The following is a 22,195-nucleotide window of genomic DNA, read 5'->3' as shown; positions in this document are numbered from 1 at the left end:
GCAATCTCTCCAGTGCAATCTTTCCAGTTCAAAATACTTTGGATCAAGGGTGGCACGGCAGCACAGTGATTAGCAGTGCTGCCTCACAGCACCAGGTACCCAGGCTCAAAACCGGTCTTGGGTAACTGGAGTTTGCACTTTCTCACCATGTCTGTGTGGGTTTCCTCTAAGTGCTCCGGTTTCCTCCCACAGTCCAAAGATGTGCAAGTTAGGTGGGGTTTTGGGGATAGAGTGGGGGAGTGGGCCGAGGTAGGGTGCTCTTTCAGAGTGCCGGTGCAGCTTAATGGGCCGAATGAGCTCTTTCTGCACTATAAGAAAAGCATTTCAGGATTTTGGAATTTACTGCAGTACAAAATGCGAGAATGCCATACCACAAGTGTTAGAACTGGAAAACACCATTGGAATAAATATTTACCCTGAAGCATAAAACCGTGATAAAACATTAAAATGCAGGAATTAGAATTATTTTACTTATCCAAATCCTTTATCTTCCATGTTTTCACCCCCAAAGAACTGAATTAAAATGATGCGAATTGCTTGGATCTGCTCAAAGTTTCTGGACAACGGTTTCCAAACAGTAGATTTCCGGATGGGGAGGTTACAACAGTGTACTTGTGAATCTCTCGCTTTCGATTGTTCAACTTTATGAATTGTAAACAATGTAAGATATGAGCACAATTAGAGAGAAGATTACTGTGAATTACTATTGTAGTTGTCATGGGTGGATGGGAAAGATTCTGTAAACACAATCCAACACATTGCTCTCCAGAGTGAATTATTAGGCTGTTTCACAGTAAGAGGAGAAATCACCCCAGACAATGTTTTAAAAGTTATCTGTGGAAAAGTAAAAGCATGGAAGCAGATTGTCTTCTTCTCTTAGCATGAACACTGTGATGTTAAATATGACAATAAGGGCAAAGCTTGAGCAGTGTGCCAGTCACACTGCAATGGATTCCCAGTAATTGAATAAACCACTCGATCAATGCACACTTGAATTGCTGTTTCATTTGTTTTTGTGTAATCAAAGACCACTGGGGACATACTCTTCCCATCTTACAGAATGTTGACAGCTTCAAACAGGGAGGTCAACAATGCAGGTACTGTGATGAAGGAATTCAGTGAGTTATCTAAGAGGAGTAATCGGTGTTAGCATTTCTTCATTGGGTTCTTCAAAAGGCTCCATAGCTATCCCACCAATTCCAAGATACTATCATAATTCCCCCATTTGGGCAAGCCAGCATCACCAGTGTTAGACTGGCAGCAATACAAAGAGCTGTGCTTGTGGGAGGGTTTTGGATAGCACCAGCATATCCTGAAATGAAATGGCTGTCAGTGATCACCATATTACAGTGCAGCATTCCTTAAGATTTGTGGTTGCTACTTACATGACAACTTACTTTAGTTTTGCAACTGGCAATAAACTTTACTGGCAGTGGAAAAATTACACGCACACGTATAGATTCCGATACGGTTCTGTTATAAAAGATCCAGGCAGTAATGCTGCACTGTAAAATAATTAGGGCATAGTGTGGAACCAAGAGCAATACAACAATGGAAACACTGGTGGATATGTAAAAATTGAGGACAGCAGAACACTTCACAGACAGACTTCTGGAAGGCACAACAGAAAAGAACTTGAGACAATTAAATGTTTCTTGAAAGAGAACATATTAATAGTGAGTCTAAGCCTGTTGATAGATATAGAGTCGATTAGAACAAATAATCACTGGGTTTCACAAATCATATGTTCTTATGATGTCAGTGGTTCCCATAATCTACCTAGAAAAAGCAAATGCCACACAGATGACTCTCCCTCCAAATTTGACAGGCAAAATGTGGACTTGCATTGGACACCATTCTGAAGCGTATATATTCTACATAGTGGCAGTTGAGTTACTAATCACAATGCGTCCCATGGAATTAATTCTCATTGATGCGAATCATATATCACCCAAGTCCAAACAATATGGCGTTTACTACACAGGTGGTGAAGAGAGAGGATCTCTCATAACAATATTGAACACTTGAGAACAATCATTTTGTTAAAGCGAGTGAATGGACGACGTACAAGAACATTTAAAAATCATGTTCAAGCATTCGATTCAAATAATTATCCCAATAAATGGGCGTGTTCTCTACTCAATCTTGCATTAAATCTGTCACAGGCAAATAATGTTAGCTCAACTCTCACTTTACAAGTGTGTACACAATGTCTCTGTCAAGTATTTGTTCCCAGGTAGTCACAATTTCATCAAAATCATTTTCAGCATGTTAATAGGTTATCACAATAACTTATCAATACAAATGTTTCCAAATTGCAATCTTTCATCCAAATTACATAAAGTACAGAAGACAATTACATAGAAGACAGAAAACCTCACAGCAAAGTTAGGAAATATTTAACAAATGTAAGAAAACGTTTTAATTCCCTGCACCCATTCCCATTCAACGGATTAATCATACCCTTTGAACAGTTAAGTAGCAACTGTACCTCAAGGTCACTTATTTTCAGTTCAAAGGCCCAGCTACGTCAACTTCAAACATATTTTGCTACTCTTCACAACTGGAACAAGGTAGACTCCTATTCTAACATTATGCAGATAAGAATTCTAATGGTTTTTAAATAAATTCAAAAAGTAAAAAAAAAAGTGTTATTATTTCCTCTTTCATTTCTCCCTCCGTGTTTCAATACTTTCCTTGAGAGGCACTGACTGGCTGAGCTTTCAAGCCAACATTCCAGTGACCTTCACTCACTATTCTCAAGCCAAACATGGGACAGGGCAGTTGCCTGTTCCTCTCCCTTTATAAGATTACACGTTGCCTATATAATAGAGGAAAGACTACTGCATTTCAAGTGGTTTGTCCTGAAAACTCCCACAACCATATTCCAATGACAAATTTAAGCCCCGGGATCTGTAATCAGAGTCACTGTCAAGGATGGGAATACTATCAGAAACCAACATTTAATAGAGAGACTTTCAGAAGATAGTGGCAGGATTCCTACACAGTCAGGTTTACAAATATACAACTTGGAAAGAGTCTGTCATCCAGTTTAGAAATACTGTGAAAAGTCTGTTGAAGCTGCTGGTCTTGTCTCAACATACTCTCCATAACCACTCTAACCCCACTTAACAGTCAGTCCAAAATAGTGCTGCCACATTTAGAATCCAAACTAGATTTTTGGTGAGTATTGAAAGGAACAAAATTCAAAAATAGAACACATTCATCACCTCCCCCCCCCCCCCCCCCCCCCCCCAATGGGGATTGTTTAATACTTTTTCTTAAAAGAACTACTGATAAAGATGACCACGGTAAAATCCTTCCTAAGCAGCACTAGATCAAACTAAACATCTGAATGGCCTTTTCTTTAATAACCAGGTCACATTCATTAGCCCTTAAGAAATTCAAGGTTGCTCAAAGTCCTTCGATTACTTGCATGCGATTAGTAAAGAAACAGAAATAGGATTTTGTTTCGACTATTATTTGAGAGGGAAACCCACCACAATATCGATGCAGCTGTTAACTCGTTCTGATTAAAGGAAAATCTCAAACTTACCCTAACATCCAGCTTCTCGGTGTACTCTTTCCTCTCTAGGTCCGGAGGGAGGGGGAGGAATGGAAGACACTCCTAGGCTCCAAAAAAAAGGAGGCCAACAATCAAAAGCGTCTCAAATTGAGACAATCCCAAAGGCAGCTCCAGTGCAATGCAGACAGGACACATTGCAAAGTAGAAAGCTTGCTGCTCTGAAGCCAGTAAATGAACGCAATCGCCATTTTTCTTTGTCTTTCACTTGACCCCTGTCTCGGTGATAAACTCAGTACAACAAACCTACAGCCTTTTTCCCCCACTGGCAAGTGAAGGCTGCAACTCAGCCCAACCTGCTACCCACTCAGGACCCGCCTCCCTGCACGCCAGCCCCCCTGCATTGGCCCGCTATCTCTCCCGCCCCTCTCGAGCTGTGCCCTGATTGGAGGTTCACCACATCAATCTGCTGGCGAGGTGACACTTCCGGTTTCAGGTTAGGTTGCCCGACAGAATAGGGGTCAGAGGAGATAGGGGAGGCCCCGGTACAGGAGCCGGTCAACACAGTCACTCATTAAAAAATAACTACCATCCAACTGGAGGATTGGTTAAACAAAAGGTCGGAGCGTTTTGCAACAAAACCAATCAGTAAATCTTGCATTTATCTGCCGGTGTAGTTGCACATTTCCCCTGGCAGCATTTGGTGGCTGTCGATTTAGACCGGCCGCCCACTCCCCCCTGCTCCCTGGCTTTGTTTCTCTCCCGTTTAACCGCGACCAGGCTTTTTTTTTTGCAAACTTTCCGCCGCTTTTGCCTTCAGCAATGTCGTCCCGCCCATGACCCAGCCCATTGGTGAACACTGGCTTGCCAACATTCCATTCCAACACCGCCCTGCAACCTGATTGGTCAGAAACAACATCAATCACCGGAAACAGAAGGCGTCATCTTTCCCATTGATATTTGCAGATTGCTCAGAGATTGAACAAGATGCCAAGTTACTGTCGGTGAAGGCACCAGCTTCACAAATCTAAACGCAGCTGCCACAGGTAACTGAGATGTGGCTTGAACAAGGGACATGTCCTCAATCATATTTCAATATGGAGTTAAGTACCCAATTAATTCATATCCACCAATAACACTTGACCAGTGACTTATTCTCTTCATCTGACATGCCCATTCCATACTTGGGCAGATTCTTATTCTGGTAACCATCAAGTACAACAGCACCAGGTCAGAAAAGGCAACACCAGTATAGATAGGGCAACTGGGAACAGTAACACTGGTGCCAGGCAGGCCAATTACATGGCAAGTAACACCAGTGCCAGAGAGGAAAACTACAGGCTACAGCAACACCCGTGCCAGAGAGAGAAACTACAGACAACTGCAACCCAAGTGCCACACACCGGTGCCAGATTGGGAAACTAGAGACTACAACAACACCAGAGTCTGACAGGAGAACTACAGGCCACACCAACACCAGTCAGACAGGACAACACAGAAGCACCAGGGTTACTCATAGGCAGGCTGATGGATGGAAATATAGCAAGATGGATTGAAGCCACGTTTGATTATGGTAAATCTGAGCAACAATATTTGGAAATGCCAGCAGCTAATTCTGTCAACAATAACAAATGCTCAACTCCATGGTTTATTAATCTTTGTTAGTCTGCTGTGGAGCAAATAAACAGTTAAGCTTGGTGCGGGTGGCACAGTGGCTAGCACTACTATCTCACAGCACCAAGGACCCAGGATTGATCCCTACCTGGGTCACTGTCTGTGTGGAGTTTGCACATTCTCCCCCTGTCTGCAAGGGACTCATCCCCACAACCCAAAAAAAGATGTCCAGGGATGATGGATTGGCCAGGCTAAATTGCCTCTTAATTGGAAAAAATAGGAAATAAATTTTAAAAGGGTTGGTGTGGAAACTGCTGCAATGATGGAAACATCAAGAAATTGCTCCCAGACTAGTTCAATTCAAAGTGGTTCAGATCAGTAGATTTGACTAAATTATTTGTGTAGAAACTAAATTGAAAAATATGGCAGTTACAATCAATTAGCTAAATAATGATAATATGGGCAACATATCTATTAGTCATGCTAACACTGATCCCTATATTTGTAGCAGCTACAGTTGAACTTCAATACTTTGCATCAAGTGGAAAGGTTTACAGAGAACATTAAAAGTGAACTTGACATTTGGCCTATAAAATCTCACTGGGTGAGCATGGTAGCTTCATACTTGTTGGGCATCACTCATAGTACCAAAACTGATACACTTTTATGGGTGGCATAGTGGTTAGCATTGCTGCCTCACAGCACCAGGGACTCGGTTCAATTCCAGCCTTGGGTGACTGTGGAGTTTATACAATCTCCCAATGTCTGCGTGGGTTTCCTCCCACAGTCCAAAGATGTGCGGTTAGGTGGATTGGCCATAATTAATTCTCCCTCAGTGTCCAAAGATGTGTAGGTTAGATTAGGATAAATGGTCAGCACAACATAGTGAGCTGAAGGGCTTGTACTGTTGCTGTATTGTTCTATGATAGGTTAAGTGGTCACTGGGATAGGGTAGTGGAGTGGGCTTGGGTGGAGTGCTCTTTCAGAGGGTCAGTGCAGATTATCTGCTTTCGATGTTAGTTGAAGGTAAACAATGGACAGGTGTTAGATCCGAGGTAAGCAGCCACGCATAAACGGTAGTTTAGAAACACACAAAGTGGTTTATTACAGTCAAACACCACCACTCCCCGGAGGGACTCCTGTTTTTATACTAGAGGGGATACCCTTGTTAATGGGAAGCACTGCCCCGTTACGAGGGAAGTTAGGCACGGGAAACCTGATGGTTCCTATCCCATGACGTGGGCTTATATCACCAGGATGCCTGGGAGAACTCCCAGTGTCCCAAATGAGGGGACAGTCACAGTTTAAGGTTAGTTTGATGTCTCATCTACAAGTTGCTACCTCCGATAGTGCAGCAATCCTTCAGTACCGCGCAGTGCATCAGCCTGGACTTCATGCTCAAGAATCTGAAATGGGACTTGATGACACAACTTTTTGACTCAGACAAAAGTGCTATCCACTGATTCACTGCTGTCTCCTTTGTACCAAATTAATTTATGTTGAAGTGTGGTTTGAAGGCAGTCAATTTGTACACTACAAAGTCTGACAAACAGCAAGCAGTGTCAACCTAGATTACAGGAAGTCCTGGAGAGGGGCTTGAGTGCATGACACTTCAGTGGTTGTGTACTATCAACTGAGCCAAATTGACACTCGGGAAAATAAATGCTGTGCCAGGTTACCATCAACTGAGGCATTGGGAGTAAGGGAATGAGCAGAGAGGAGACAACAATGCCTGAATGTGGTGTAGACGGAGATTGAAGTCAGAAATTTGGTTCCCATGGGAATTTCATGCAGAAGGGGCTGGATGTTCTTCCTTTTTTCAGTAGTTGGTGACTCTTCTTTTGGCTCTAAGCTAGCAGAGTATAACTTTCTATTAGTTACTAATTGACTAATTAAATAAATAAAATTAGACAGGCATGGCAGGAATGGTGGTGTGCCATGACTCGTGTGGAATCTATAGAATGCACTGCAATCCTGGACAACAATATCTGCAGTAATTTCTGCAGTTTACGCAAGTTCAGCTCAGAGCTGCTAAACTGAAGTCGGAGTTGGGGATATTCTGCCGCATCAGGGAGGGGGAAGAGTTTTCTGGATACTTTGTTTCAGGAGCAATCACGCTCCTTAGATTATGCAGAACATTATAGAGTCGGTCCATGGTCACGGCCAGTCAAATGCGTCTGCGAGTCAGGCAGATATCAATGATGGAGGAGCCTCAGCCCCTGACTTTGTCCAACGAGTATGAGGTGTTTACAACTTGTGTGGATCAGGAGAAGGACTACAAGATGGGTCAATGGACTGACCATGGTGATGATGCCATTCAAATGGGGAGGAGCAAAGAAGAATGTGGTAGTGATAGTAGACAGTATAGTCAAAGGGGGAAGATACTGTTCTCGGCAGTGCGATTGGGATCTCCTAAGTTTGTGATGCCCACCCAGTGCCAGGGTTAAGGATATCTCGTCACGACTGGAGAGGAACTTGAAGTGAGAAGGGTAGGATCCAGTTGTTATGGTCTACGTGGGAACCAACAGCATAGGTAGAACCAGGATTGATGTGAGCTTTCAGAATTTGAGGTAGTAGGGGACAGCATAGTGGGGGGGATTGACACTTTTTTCTGTAGCAAGGAGCAAGAGTCCAGACGGCTATGTTGCCCGCCTAGTGCCAGGGGTTGGGACATCTGCTCTGAGTTGGAGAGAAACTTGCAGTGGGAGGGGAAGGATCTTGTGGTTGTGGTCCATGTAGGTGCCAATAATATGCACAGGATGAGGAAGGAGTTTCTGCAGTATTAGTATGAGGAACAAGGCTCCAAATTAAGAAGCAGAACCTCAAAAGGTAATGATTCCTGGATTACCTGAGCCACATGTGAATTGGCATAGGGCAAATAAGAATAGAGAGGTGACTGTGGTGCAACTGGTGTGGGGGAAGTGGGTTCTAGTTTGTGGGGCGCTCGCATCAGTACTGGGGAAAGTGGGATCTGTATCCTTTGGATTGTCTACGCTCAAAACACGCTGGGATTGAACCTCATAACTAGGAAAGTAAAGAAAGTTATAAACTGAACAGTGAGGGACAGGGGTCAAATTTGGGAAGATTTGGAGACAAGGCAAAAGAGGAAGGTACCAATATATGAAATGATAATAATCTTTAATAGTGTCACAAGTAGGCTTGCAATGACATTACTGTGAAAATCCCCTCAATGACCTGTTCGGATAAATGGATTCAGAAAGTCCAATTCACCCAACACCTTCGGGACTTGTGGGAGGAAACCGGAGCATCCGGAGGAAACCCACGCCGACACGGGGAGAACGTGCAGACTCCGCACAAACAGTGCCCCAAGCTGGGAATCGACCCTGGGACCCTGGCACTGTGAAGCAACACCGTAGCAGGACAGGACAGAGTACAAATCTAAGAGTAAATGAGCAGGTAAGGCTAATTGCTACAAAAAAGGAGAAAAAGTAAAGGCTCTGTATCTAAGTGCACGTGGCATTTGAATCAAAATAGAAGTATGATCTGATAGCCATTACAGAGACGTGGCTACGGGATGACACTGAATATTGAAGTGTGTGTGACAGTTAGGAAGGACGGAATTTAAGAAAAGGTGGTGGGGTAGCTCTGTTAATTAATGATGGTATCAGCACATTGGAGAGGGAAAACCCAGTTCAGGAAACCAGATGTAGAAGCAACTTGGGTTGAGATGAGAAATAATAAAGGCAAGAAGTCACTTGTGGGGATGTTGTACAGGCCTTGTACTACACGGTAAGACAGAGTATAAACGAAGAGATAATGGAAGCTGGTCAGGCAATAATCATGGAAGATTTTAATCTATATATAAACTGGAAAAAGAGATGGGCAAAGGTAGCATAGATGAGGTCATAGAATGTTTTGGGATAGTTTCTTACAACAGCACGTCCTGGAGCCAACCAGCAGACAGACTATAATACACCTAGTGATGTGCAAAGAGATGGGACTAATTGATAACCTCAGAGTGGAGGCACCCGTGAGTAGCAGTGATCATAATATGATTGAATTTTACATTCAGTGCGAGGGAGAATAGGTTCAAGACTAGTATTTTAAACTTTTTAAAAAAGGGTTATTATGAGGGCAAGAAAGTGGAGCTAGCTAAAGTGAACCAACAAATGTGTTTAAGGGACAGATCTATAGAAGTTCAATGGCTGACATTTACAGGGAAATTTCAGAATGCACAGAATAAACACATTCAATGAGAAAGAAAAATTCCAAAGGGAGGGCCCCATCAGCTGTGCTTAACTAAAAAATTTAAAGACAGTATCAAAAATTAAATAGCACATATTTGCACAAGGACAAGGGGCAGGTCAGAAGATTGGAAATAATATATTTTTTTATTCGTTCATGGGATGGCACTGGCTGGGCCATCATTTATTGCCCATCTCTAATTGCCCTTGAACTGAGTGGCTTGCTCTGCTATTTCAGAGAGCAGTTAAGAGTCAACGACATTGCTAAGGCTCTGGAGTTACGTGTATAGTTATGAGAGAAAGCTAGCTCGCAATATAGATCAGACAGTGGAGTTTGTATAGAGTGAGCATTGGTTCTCTAGAAAGTGCATCTGGGGAATTGATAATTTTTAAAAATTTGATTGTGGGACATGGGCATTGCCCATCCCTAATTTCATGGGACGCGGGGTTTGCAGGCTGGGCCAGCATTTATTGCCCATTTTTAATTGCCCCCGAGGGGGCATTATAAGTGCCAACTTAATTGCTGTGGGATCTGGAGTCACATGTAGGCCAGACCGAGCAGATCGGCAGACATTAGTGAACCAGATGGATTTTTACAACAATCGACAATGGTTTTATGGTTTTTAATTCCAGATTTTGGGGGAATTCAAATTTCACCATCTGCAATGGCAGGATTTGAACTTGGGTCCCCAGAGCATTACACTGGGTCTCTGGTTTACCAGTCCAGTGACAATACCATGATGCCACCGCCTCCCCTTAGATGGATATGGATAGCAGGGCTATGGCAGATTAATTAAACAGGCTGTTGGGGCGGGTTTAAACTAATGTGGCAGGGGGATGGGAACCAATGCAGGAAGTCGGAAGGTAGTAAAACAGGGACAGAAGCAAAAGGCAGTAAGGGGGAAAGTGTAAGGCAGAGAAGCCATAGTCAAAAATCAAAAAGGGTGACAGTACAAGGTACAGTGACTGAGGGGAGCTCAGTGAATAGGCCCATTAATACTAAAAGGAATAAAACGGGAAGTAAAAACGTAAATGGTAAGCGATGCGGCAGGTTGTTACATGAAGATATGGGTTCAACGACAAGGAAAATTAGGAGAAAAGTTAAGAGGAAATATAACTTAGGAGAGGTTACTGATCTAGATGTTAAGATTCAAAACAGAGGTATAAAAGCCAACATAAGTGTACTTTACCTCGTGTGCGACATGGGAGCTCAGGGACACGTTCACTGTCCCTAGCTCCTTCATGTGCAAGTGTGTCCAGTTTCAGCTCCTGTTAGACCGCTTGACGGTTCTGGAGCTGCGGATGGACTCACTTTGGAGCATCCGCGATGCTGAGGACGTCGTGGATAGCACGTTTAGCGAGTTGGTCACACCACAGGTGAAAGTTACTGAGGGAGATAGAAAATGGGTGACCAAAAGACAGAGCAAGAGTAGGAAGGCAGTGCAGGAGTCCCCTGCTGTCATCTCCCTGCAAAACAGATATACCGCTTTGGATACTGTTGAGGGAGATGGTCACCAGGGAAAGGCAGCAGCAGCTAGGTTCATGGCACCGTGGCTGGCTCTGCTGCGCAGCAGGGCAGGAAAAAGAATGGCAGGGCTATAGTTATAGGGGACTCAATCGTAAGGGCAATAGACAGGCGGTTCTGCGGACGCAATCAAGACTCCAGGATGGTATGTTGCCTCCCTGGTGCAAGGGTCAAGGATGTTTCATAGAATTTACAGTGCAGAAGGAGGCCATTCGGCCCATCGGGTCTGCACCGGCCCTTGGAAAAAGCACCCTATTTAAGCCCACACCTCCACCCTATCCCCGCCTAACCTTTTATTGGACACTAAGGGCAATTTAGCATGCCCAATCCACCTAACCTGCACATCTTTGGACCGTGGTAGGAAATAGGGGAGAACGTGCAGACTCCGCACAGACAGTGACCCAAGCCGAGAATCGAACCCCAGACCTTTCGGAGCGGCTGCAGGACATTCTGGGTGTGGGGGGGGGGGGGTGAACAGCCAGCTGTCGTGGTGCATATAGACACCAACAATATAAGTAAAAAACGGGACGAGGTCCTACAAGCTGAATTCAAGTTAGGAGTTAAACTAAAAAGTAGGACCTCAAAAGTAGTAATCTCAGGATTGCTTCCTGTGCCACGAGCTAGTCAGAGTAGGAAGGTCAGGATAGATAGGATGAATGCATGGCTCAAGAGATGGTGCAAGAGGGAGGGATTAAAATTCCTGGGGCATTGGGGGAGGTGGGACCAGTACAAACCGGACGGTCTGCACCTGCGCAGGACTAGAACTAGAACCGATGCCCGGGGGGGGGGGGGGGGGGGGGGGGGTTGCCTGAGCTGTTGAGGAGGGTTAAACTAATGTGGCAGGGGGATGGGAACCAATGCAGGAAGTCGGAAGGTAGTAAAACAGGGACAGAAGCAAAAGGCAGCAAGGGGGGGGGGGGGGGGGGGGGGGGGTAGGCAGAGTTTAAGGCAGAGTCAAAAATCAAAAAGGGCGACAGTACAAGGTACAGTGACTGAGGGGAGCTCAGTGAATAGGCCCAGTAATACTAAAGGAATAAAACAGGAAGTAAAAACGTAAATGGTAAGCCATGCGGCGGGTTGTTACATGAAGATATGGGTTCAATGACAAGGAAAATTAGGAGAAAAGTTAAGAGGAAATATAACTTAGGAGAGGTTACTGATCGAGGTGTTACGATTCAAAACAGAGGTATAAAAGCCAACATAAGTGTACTTTACCTGAATGCTCGTAGTATTCGGAATAAGGTAAATGAGTTGATGGCACAAATCATCGTGAATGACTATGATTTAGTGGCCATTACTGAAACATGGTTAAAGGATGGTCAAGACTGGGAGTTAAATATCCGAGGGTATCAAACTATTCGGAAGGACAGAGTGGATGGTAAGGGAGGTGGTGTTGCTCTGTTATTTAAGGATGACATCCGGGCAATAGTAAGGGATGACATCGGTGCTATGGAGGATAAGGTTGAATCCATTTGGGTGGAAATCAGGAATAGTAAGGCGAAAAAGTCACATAGGAGTAGTCTATAGGCCACCAAATAGTAACATTATGGTGGGGCAGGCAATAAACAAAGAAATAACTGATGCATGTAGAAATGGTACAGCAGTTATCATGGGGGATTTTAATCTACATGTCGATTGGTTTAACCAGGTCGGTCAAGGCAGCCTTGAGGAGGAGTTTATAGAATGTATCCGCGATAGTTTCCTAGAACAGCCTGTAATGGAACCTACAAGGGAACAAGCGGTCCTAGATCTGATCCTGTGTAATGAGACAGGATTGATTAATGATCTCATAGTTAGGGATCCTCTTGGAAGGAGCGATCACAATATGGTGGAATTTAAAATACAGATGGAGGGTGAGAAGGTAAAATCAAACACTCGTGTTTTGTGCTTAAACAAAGGAGATTACAATGGGATGAGAGAAGCTAAGGTTCTCCCTCAGCAAAAGTTTATACCAACAAAAAGGAAGGACGGTAGAAAGAGGGAAAATCGACCGTGGATATCTAAGGAAATAAGGGAGAGTATCAAATTGAAGGAAAAGCATACAAAGTGGCAAAGATTAGTGGGATACTAGAGGACTGGGAAATCTTTAGGGGGAAACAGAAAGCTACTAAAAAAGCTATAAAGAATAGTACGATAGATTAAGAGAGTAAACTTGCTCAGAATATAAAAACAGATAGTAAAAGTATGTACAAATATATAAAACAAAAAAGAGTGGCTAAGGTAAATATTGGCCCTTAGAGGATGAGAAGGGAGATTTAACAATGGGAGATGAGGAAATGGCTGAGGAACTAAACAGTAAAACAGGGACAGAAGCAAAAGGCAGCAAGGGGGAAAGTTTAAGGCAGAGAAGGCAGTGGAAGACACAAATAACATGCCAGTGACTGATAGAAATGAGTGATAGAAATAGAAACAGGTGAGGACCTTGAGATGATTGCTATCACTAAGGAGGTAATGATGGGCAAGCTAATGGGGCTAAAGGTAGACAAGTCTCCTGGCCCTGATGGAATGCATTCCAGAGTGCTAAAAGAGATGGCTAGGGAAATTGCAAATGCACTAGTGATAATTTACCAAAATTCACTAGATTCTGGGGTGGTCCCGGCGGATTGGAAATTGGCAAACGTGACACCACCGTTTAAAAAGGAGGTAGGCAGAAAGCGGGTAATTATAGGCCAGTGAGCTTAATGGTGGTATCCATGTCGATGATCTGGCACGTCTTGCAGAGATTGCCATGGCAGGGTAATCGACATGGATACCACCATTACACGTGAGAACACCACCCACCCGGTACATACTCGTGCGACTCGGCCAACGTTGTCTACCTCATACGCTGCAGGAAAGGATGTCCCGAAGCGTGGTACATTGGCGAGACCATGCAGACGCTGCGACAACGAATGAACGGGCATCGCGCGACAATCACCAGGCAGGAATGTTCCCTTTCAATCGGGGAACACTTCAGCAGTCAAGGGCATTCAGCCTCTGATCTCCGGGTAAGCGTTCTCCAAGGCGGCCTTCGCGACAACGCAGAATTGCCGAGCAGAAACTTATGGCCAAGTTCCACACACATGAGTGCGGCCTCAACCGGGACATGGGATTCATGTTGCATTACATTCACCCCCCACCATCTGGCCTGGGCTTGCAAAATCCTACCAACTGTCCTGGCTTGAGACAATTCACACGTCTTTAACCTGGGGTGCCCCTATCTCTGGATCTGTAAAGACTTGATTACCTGCAAATGCTCGCATTCTAAGCATTGTCTGGCATCTTTGAATTTGTCTATTTATATGTTTCTGGAACATACCTCTTCATTCACCCGAGGAAGGAGAAGTGTCCGAAAACTAGTGTTTGAAACAAACCTGTTGGACTTTAACCTGGTGTTGTAAGACTTCTTACTGTGCTCACCCCAGTTCAACACCGGCATCTCCACATCAAGAAATAAAGGGTTGGCATAAATGGGTCTTTTTCTGGTTGCAGATGTGACGAGTTGTGAGCCACGGGAATCAGTGTTGGGGCCTCAACTTTTTACAATTTATATAAATGACTTGGATGAAGGGACTGAAGGTATAGTTGCTAAATTTACTGACAACATAAAGATAGATAGCGAAGTAAACTGTGAAGAGATCATAAAGAAGCTGCAAGGAAGCTATAAATGGACATAGATAGGTTAAGTGAGTGGCAAGGGAGTGGCAAATGGTGTACAATGTGGGAAAATGTCCATTTTAGCAGGAGGAATAAAAAAGCTTGTTATCTAAATGGCGAGAGATTGTAGAGCTGAGGTGCAGAGGGATGTGGGGTCATAGTGCATGAATCAAAAAATGTTAGTATACAGGTACAGCAAGTAATTAAGAAAGTTAATAGACTAGATCATAGAATTTACAGTGCAGAAGGAGGCCATTCGGCCCATCGAGTCTGCACCGGCTCTTACAGCAACCCACTCAAGCCCACGTATCTACCCTATCCACGCAACCCCCACTTAGCCTTTTTTGACACCAAGGGCAATTTAGCATGGCCAATCCACCTAAGCTGCACATCTTTGGACAGTGGGATGTTTTTGTTTATCATGAAGGGAGCTGAATACAAAAGTAGGAAGGTTATACTTCAGTTATACAGGGCATTGGTGAGACTATGTTTGGAGTATTGTGTACAGTACTGGTCTCCTTGTTCAAGAAAACATGTAAATGCACTAGAAGCAGATTTACTAGGCCAATATCAGGAATGGGCAGATTGTCTTATGAGGAAAATTTGGAGAGGTTAGGTTTGTTTCGAAGAGGCAACTTGATTGAAACCTTTAACATCCTGGGAGGTCTTGACAGGGTGGATGTGGGACAGATGTTTCCTCTTGTCGGTGAATACTGTTCTATGTTCTAACCTAGAACTTGGGATTACAATTTCAAAATAACTCATTTAATACAGTGATTAGGAGATTTTTTCCCCTGAAGGTTCTGAGTCTCTGGAACTCTTTTCCTCAAAAGGCAGTGAATTCAGAATCTTTTAATATTTTTAAAGCAGAGCTAAATTGATTCTTAACAAGGCGGAGGCATGAAAGGTTTTCCGGGAAAGGCATGATGGGGTTGAGTTTACAATAATGAAATGAAATGAAAATCGCTTATTGTCATTAGTAGGCTTCAAATGAAGTTACTGTGAAAAGCCCCTAGTCGCCACATTCCGGCACCTGTTCGGAGAGACTGGTACGGGAATTGAACCGTGCTGCTGGCCTGCCTTGGTCTGCTTTCAAAGCCAGCGATTTAGCCCTGTGCTAAACAGCCCCAATAATATCATCCATGATTTTATTGAATGGCAGAGCAGACTTGAGGGGTCGAGTGGGCTACTCCTGATCTCAATTCGTATGTCCATACATCATGGTCCATGCGGGATCAAACAACATAGGTTGAATAAGGAGTGATTTTTGATGAGAGAGTTTGAGGGGTTAGGGTCCAAATTAAAACACAGAACATAAAAGGTCACCACCTCTGCCATGTGCCAAATGGCAGTGTCAAGTAAATTAGAGAATTAGATGTGTGGCTCAAAGAGTGATGTGGAAAAGGGCGATTCATAGGGCACTGGCATCAGCACTCAGGGAAAAGGGGACTGTTCTGTTGAAAGGAACACCACTTAAACCATGCTGGGACCAGTGTTCTTGCCAATAGTGTAGGGCTGTGGAGAGGGCTTTAAACAGGGTAGATTTAGTATGAGTCTTCATAGAAGACACCAGTTGCATACCAGAGGATAACCTAGGGATTAAAAGGAGAAAATTAAGGTAATTAATATGAGTAGAGAAAAAGTAATGGAGAAACTCAAGGGACTAAGATCGGACAAACCTTCAGGACCTGATGGCCGACAACCTCGGATTCTATATGAAGACCCTTGAGGAAGGAGGGAGAGAAAACAGAGAACTATAGGCCAATTAGCCCACTATCAGTCATCGTGAAAATACTGGAATCTATTAAGGAAATGCTAACAATACACTCAGAAAAGGTATTAGAACAAGTCAATATGATTTTATAAAACAGAAATCCTATTTGACAACACTATTCAATTTTTTTTGAGGGTCCTGAAGGTTTGTCCGATCTTAGTCCCTCGAGTTTCTCAGTGCTCGGCTTCAGCTATTTACAATCTTTAATAACCTAGATGGAGAGACACAGAGTATTGTAACTAAAATTGCTGATGATACAAAACTAGCAGAAGACACAAACTGCATAGAAGATACAGGCAGATTAAGTGGGCAACAAGAAGGCAGATGGAGTACAATGTGTGAAGTTAATCACTTTGCATAAGAAAAAAAATAACAGAATTTTTAAAAGGTGTGAAATTTGTAAATGTTATTGTTCGAAGAGACTTGGGTGTGGTCGTACAAAGTTTGCAGAAAGTTAGCATGCAAGTAAATCAAGCAATTAGGAAGGTATTTTGCAAATTGGCCTGTAATGCAAAGGGGTTGAAGAAGTCTTACTACAATTGTACAGGGTATTGGTGAGATGACATCTAGAATACTGTGTGTAATTTTGGCCTCCAAATTTAAGGAAGGATATACTTTCATTGGAGTCAGTACAGTAAAGGTTTACTAAATTGGTACCTGGAATGAGGGATTGTCTTATGACGTGTGGCTGAATAAATTGGCCTTATAATGCACTGTAGTTTGGAAGAATGAGAGAGGAAACATACAAGATTTTTAGGGGACGTGAATGGGTAGATGCCGAAAGATTATTCCCACAAGTCGAGGAATCCAAAGAGTGAGAAAGAGAGACAGTCCCAGAATGAGGTCAATCAGTTAAGACTGAGATGAGGAGAAACTACTTCAAAGAGTTGTGAACCAATGGAAGTCTGTACCCGAGATGGTTACGGATACTTTATCGTTTAATTCATTTAAGGCTGGGAAAGACAGATTTTTGGTTCTGAGAAAATCAAAGGTTATGGAGAGTGAGTGGAAAACGAGCTCAAGATGCTGATTGTACTAAGTGGCAGAGCTGGCTCATCAGGCCATCTGGTGTATCCTGCTCGTAGGTCTTATGGAGCAGACCTGGGTGACAATAAAGATCTGATAAAGAGCAAACAATGATTTAGAGCTGAGGTGGTCCGGGACTGCACTTTCCCAGCACACCCAATGAATTGGTGCAAGAACAGAGGATGCCAACAGAATGTAGCAGGTCTGCCAACATCTATTAGGAGACAAACAGAGTTAATGTTTCGAATCCTTTGACTCCTTGTCAGTACAGCCCCAGCTCTGAGCAAGCCAGTTTGTCTCTGGTCCACAGCACCCAGTACACCCCCCCCCAAACCCAACCCCAACACAAGGTCAAAGTGGATCCAATGAGCCCACATCCGTCCCTTACCCCTACAGGCTCAGTCAGCCAGTGTGCTTTCAGCCTCCAGACACAGTTAGCTACAGTGCTGCCCAACTCAGTAATTTAGGGTACCCCTTGGCCCGATGCACCCCCTAATCCTGGATATCATCCCTGCTCCAGGGCATGTATTAATCCTGGATCTGTGCCTCCACAGGTGCAGTGCACTAAGTCCTCAACAAACTTTTGGAGCATCACCTATTTCTGTTGCTTCACAGAAGCACAATCAACCGAACTTGCTTGGCGCGCCAGCCCCGCCCCCGGGCCGCGCTGATTGGCCGGGCCCCGAGCTGTCAGAAGGGCCGCGGATAGTGATTGGCCCAGGGAGATGTCAATCACAGCGGCAGTCAGGGTGGGTTGAGACGCAGCGTGGCGGTTCCGCAATGGCGGCGATAAGGCCGCCGCCTGGAGGAAGAGGGGAGGGCGGAGTGGCGCCCGCCCCAGCTAAGGCCTCCCGCTCTCCCTCCCTCCGGCCGGCCGGCCGGTCGGCTGAAGGGGTGGGCGGCCCGGCGGCCACTCACAAGCCCGGGCCCGCCAACCAATAGCGGCCGAAACTCTCAGACCAATCAAACCTCTGACCCGTGTCCACCAATGAGAGCGGCGGGAGAGCGGGGCGGAAAGATGGCGGCCGAGCAGCGCGGCCCTGCGCGGCTGTGACTACCCCCTCCTCTCCTCCTCTCACCGGCCGGACACCCTCCACTCACCCGGCAGTTTGCGAAGCGCCGCCCAGTCTCGCCCTGTGCCACCCGGCCGACTCCGCTCCCTTGCCTTCCCTCCGCTCGGAAATTCCGCTCGGAAACAAGATGGCTCCCGCGCCGCTCCCGGGGAGGACAGAGAGGGGAGGGGAGACACATCTCGCGGGAGCTCAGCGCTAACTCTCGCTTCTTAAAGTGGTGCAGCGAATTTTTGACGGCTAATATGTAAATAACTCTTAAAGGGATCTCGGTCCCATGGTAACAATCCCAATGCAGATGGAAGCCATTCGGGCCATGGTGATCCAATAGCTGCCACAACGCTGCTGTTTTCCCATAGCCCTGCAAATGTTCCTGTTCAAGGATCTATCCAAATCCCACTTGAAAACAAAGTCTTCATTTTATCTGACACTTTTCACAATCTCCGAACACCATAGAATCCCTACAGTGCAGAAGGAGGCCATTCGGCTCATCGAGTCTGTACCGACCCTCTGAACTAGCACCCACCCAGGCCCACTCCCCCACCGTTACCCAGAACCCCATCTAACCTGTACACCCCAAAGCTTTTACAACTATTGAAGTTTGATTTTGAAGAGCAGCCACTGTTTTAGCAAACGCAGCAGTCAATTTAAGCATAGCAAGCTCCTACAAACAGCAATTTAACGGCCAGATAATCAGTTTTAGTGATGATTGAGGGATAAATATTGATGAGGTTTTTGAAATATTGACTTGGTTTCTTTCCTATCCAGACAGTCAGAAGTCTCATTGTAACAGCACCTCTGACAGTGCACCTCTTCCTCAGCAATGTATCAAATTGTCACAGTAAGAAGTCTTACAACACCAGGTTAAAGTCCAACAGGTTTATTTGGAATCACTAGCTTTCGAAGGGTAGCTCCCTCATCAGGTGAGTCAGCCTAGGAAAGGTGCTCTCATTTTTGGAGTGAGATTTAAACCCACAATTTTCTGGTCCAGAGCCAAAGGTACAAACCACTGGACCATGGCCAATAATATTAAATTGGCTTCCACCACCTTTTCAGGCAGTTAATTCCCATACATAATTAGGGAAAAAGAGGTAAAACTTGGAATTGTATGAGACAAATAAAATATTCTGAACTGGTCTACTCTTCCTTCAAGTGGGACTCTAGTGTGACTGATTTTCACTAGGATTTAACATTTTGAACTGGTTTTACCTTTTGGGAAGTCACAAAAAAAAATTCTCATTACCCATCTGGATTTTTTGGCAAAAATCTGTGCTCTGGTTATTGATTTTTCTATTAATGAAAACAGCTTTTCCCCATTCACCTAGCAAAACGTCTCATGTTTTGAACATCTCTTTTAAATCTTTTAACCTTCTCTGCACGAAGCACAATATCCCTCATTCCTGGTAAATCCCCTCTGCATCATTTCCAAGGCCTTACCATCCTTTTAAAAGCCACGAATTGGACACAATATGCTTGCTGATGTCTAACTAGTGATTTACAAAGGTTTATAATAATTTCCTGGCTTTTGTACTCTCTGCCTCCATAAAGCTAAGGATCCCATATACAAGTTTTTAAAGAGCTTAATCAACTTGTCATAACATCTCGGAAGATTTATGTATTCACACCCTTTAAAATTATAACATTTAACTTATAATAATCTTTATTAGTGTCACAAGTAGGCTTACATTAACACTGCAATGAAGTTACTGTGAAAATCCCCTAGTCGCCACACTCTGGCGCCTGTTCAGGTACACTGAGGGAGAATTCAGAATGTCCAGTTCACCTAACAGCATGTCTTTCAGGACTTATGGGAGGAAACCGGAGCACCCGGAGGAAACCCACGCAGACACGGGAGAACATGCAGACTCCACACAGAAATGACCGAAGTCGGGAATCGAACCCAGGTCCCTTATGTTGGCTCTCCTCATTATCTTTTTCCAAAATTCATCACTTCCCATTTGTCTGCATTCAATTTAATGTGTCTAACCATTTTACCACCCTATGTCCTGCCAAAGTCTGCTAGTCTCCATCTCACTGTTTACTGCATTCCCAAGCTTTGAATTATCATAGCATCCCTACAGTGCAGAAGGAGGCCATTCAGCCCATCGAGTCCACTGACCCTCTGAAGGAGCAATCTGAAAGGGCAGCACGGTAGCATCGTGGTTAGCACAATTGCTTCACAGCTCCAGGGTCCCAGGTTCGATTCCCGGCTGGGTCACTGTCTGTGTGGAATCTGCACGTCCTCCCCGTGTGTGCGTGGGTTTCCTCCGGGAGCTCCGGTTTCCTCCCACAGTCCAAAGATGTGCGGGTTAGGTGGATTGGCCATGCTACATTGCCCTTAGTGTCCAAAAAGGCTAAGTGGGGGTTGCGGGGATAGGATAGCTACGTGGGCTTGAGTGGGTTGCTGTAAGGGCCGGTGCAGACTTGATGGGCTGAATGGCCTCCTTCGGCACTGTAAATTCTATGGCCTAGGCCCATGCCCCACCCTAACCCAGTAACCCCACCAAACCTTTGAACATTAAGGGGAAATTGCAGCATGGCCACATTTGGACATTGGTGAGTCCACTCTCACCAATTTTGTTTTGTTTCTTTTGTTGGTGAGTCCACACCTGGAGTATTACGTGCAGTTTTGGTCTCCTTATCTGAGGAAGAATACACTTGTCATAGAGGGAGTGCAGTGAAGGTTCACCAGACTGATTTGTGGGATGGCAAGATTGTCGTTTGAGGGATTTGTCGTTTGAGAGATTGGTCGACTGGGCCTGAATTCACTGGAATTTAGAAGAATGAAAGGGGACCTCATTGAAATGTATAAAATTCTGACCGGACTCTCCAAGGCAGTGTACATTTGCAGTAAGACATCCTCGCTCCTGTACTCAAATCCTCTTTTAATAAAGGCCAACATAACATTTGTCTTCCTAAATGCTTGCTGTATGATAACGTTTGCTTTCAGTGACTGATGTACAAAGACTCTAGGGCCTCTTTGTACCTCAACATTTTCCATGGATGCAGGGATGTTGATTCCTCTGGTTGGTGGGGGGGGGGGGGGGGGGGGGGTCTAGAACAAGGGGTCACAGTCTCACGACATGAGGTAGACCATTTAGGGATGAGATGAGGAGAAACGTCTTCACTCAGAAGATGTTGAACATGTGGAATTCTCTACAACAGAAGGTTGTGGAGGCCAAGTTGCTTAATATTTTTTAGAAGGAAATATGTAGATTTCTAGATTCTAAAGTTGTCAGAGGTATGGGGAGAGCACAGGAGCATGGTATTCAGACAGAGGATCAGCCATGATCATATTGAATGGCGGAGCAGGCTCAAAGGACCAAATAGCCTCCTGCTCCTCTATGCTTATTATCCAAGCAAATTACAATTGATCCTTTAACAATTCATACAAACCCTCAAAAGTCCTTTTCAAACATTCTTAAACAATTACAGATTCCACAGATTTGTTAAAATAAATTGCAAAGTTTCCTTTACTGTACTGCTTCCGGGTCAAATGTCCACACAGCATACATTGATGAAATAAAACTATTCCCATTAGTGGTAGTGCAAGGACTAGGGTAGACAAATCAAAAGTTATGGACAAACAATACGGAACGGGCGGGGTAGATATGAAGAACGTTTTTATGCAGCAAGTGGTCATGGCCTGGAACTCATTGTCTATGAGGGTGATTGAAGCAGAGATGAACAACAATTTCAAAAGGAAATTAGATAGACTTTTGAGGAAAATCAACGCTCATGCCTACGACAATAGACCAGCGGGTGGAATGGCACTACCTGGATTGCTCTACAAAGAGCTGGTATGAATTTGATGAGCCAAAT

The 22,195-nt window shown here is 44.4% G+C and overlaps 1 protein-coding gene across 3 annotated transcripts in view; it reads right to left on the bottom strand.

Annotated features, from left to right (window-relative positions):
• Positions 1-18,543, bottom strand: part of nfyc (nuclear transcription factor Y, gamma) — a 111,330-nt gene extending 92,787 nt beyond the window's left edge. The window contains exons 1-2 of one of the 3 annotated variants that reach the window (XM_038802106.1): positions 18,405-18,538; positions 16,085-16,095 (exon numbers count right to left, since the gene is read on the bottom strand). The gene's annotated coding sequence lies outside the window, so the exon portion shown is untranslated. Of the gene's footprint in view, positions 1-3,556; positions 3,870-16,084; positions 16,096-18,404 lie in introns of those variants that run through there. The other 2 variants (XM_038802097.1, XM_038802086.1) reach the window with 2 other exon arrangements.
• Positions 18,544-22,195: the final 3,652 nt, after the last annotated feature.

Source organism: Scyliorhinus canicula, chromosome 1 (genome assembly GCF_902713615.1).
Source record: "Scyliorhinus canicula chromosome 1, sScyCan1.1, whole genome shotgun sequence".
Lineage (NCBI taxonomy): Eukaryota > Metazoa > Chordata > Chondrichthyes > Carcharhiniformes > Scyliorhinidae > Scyliorhinus > Scyliorhinus canicula.
This window is presented reverse-complemented; position numbering and strand designations above follow the sequence as displayed.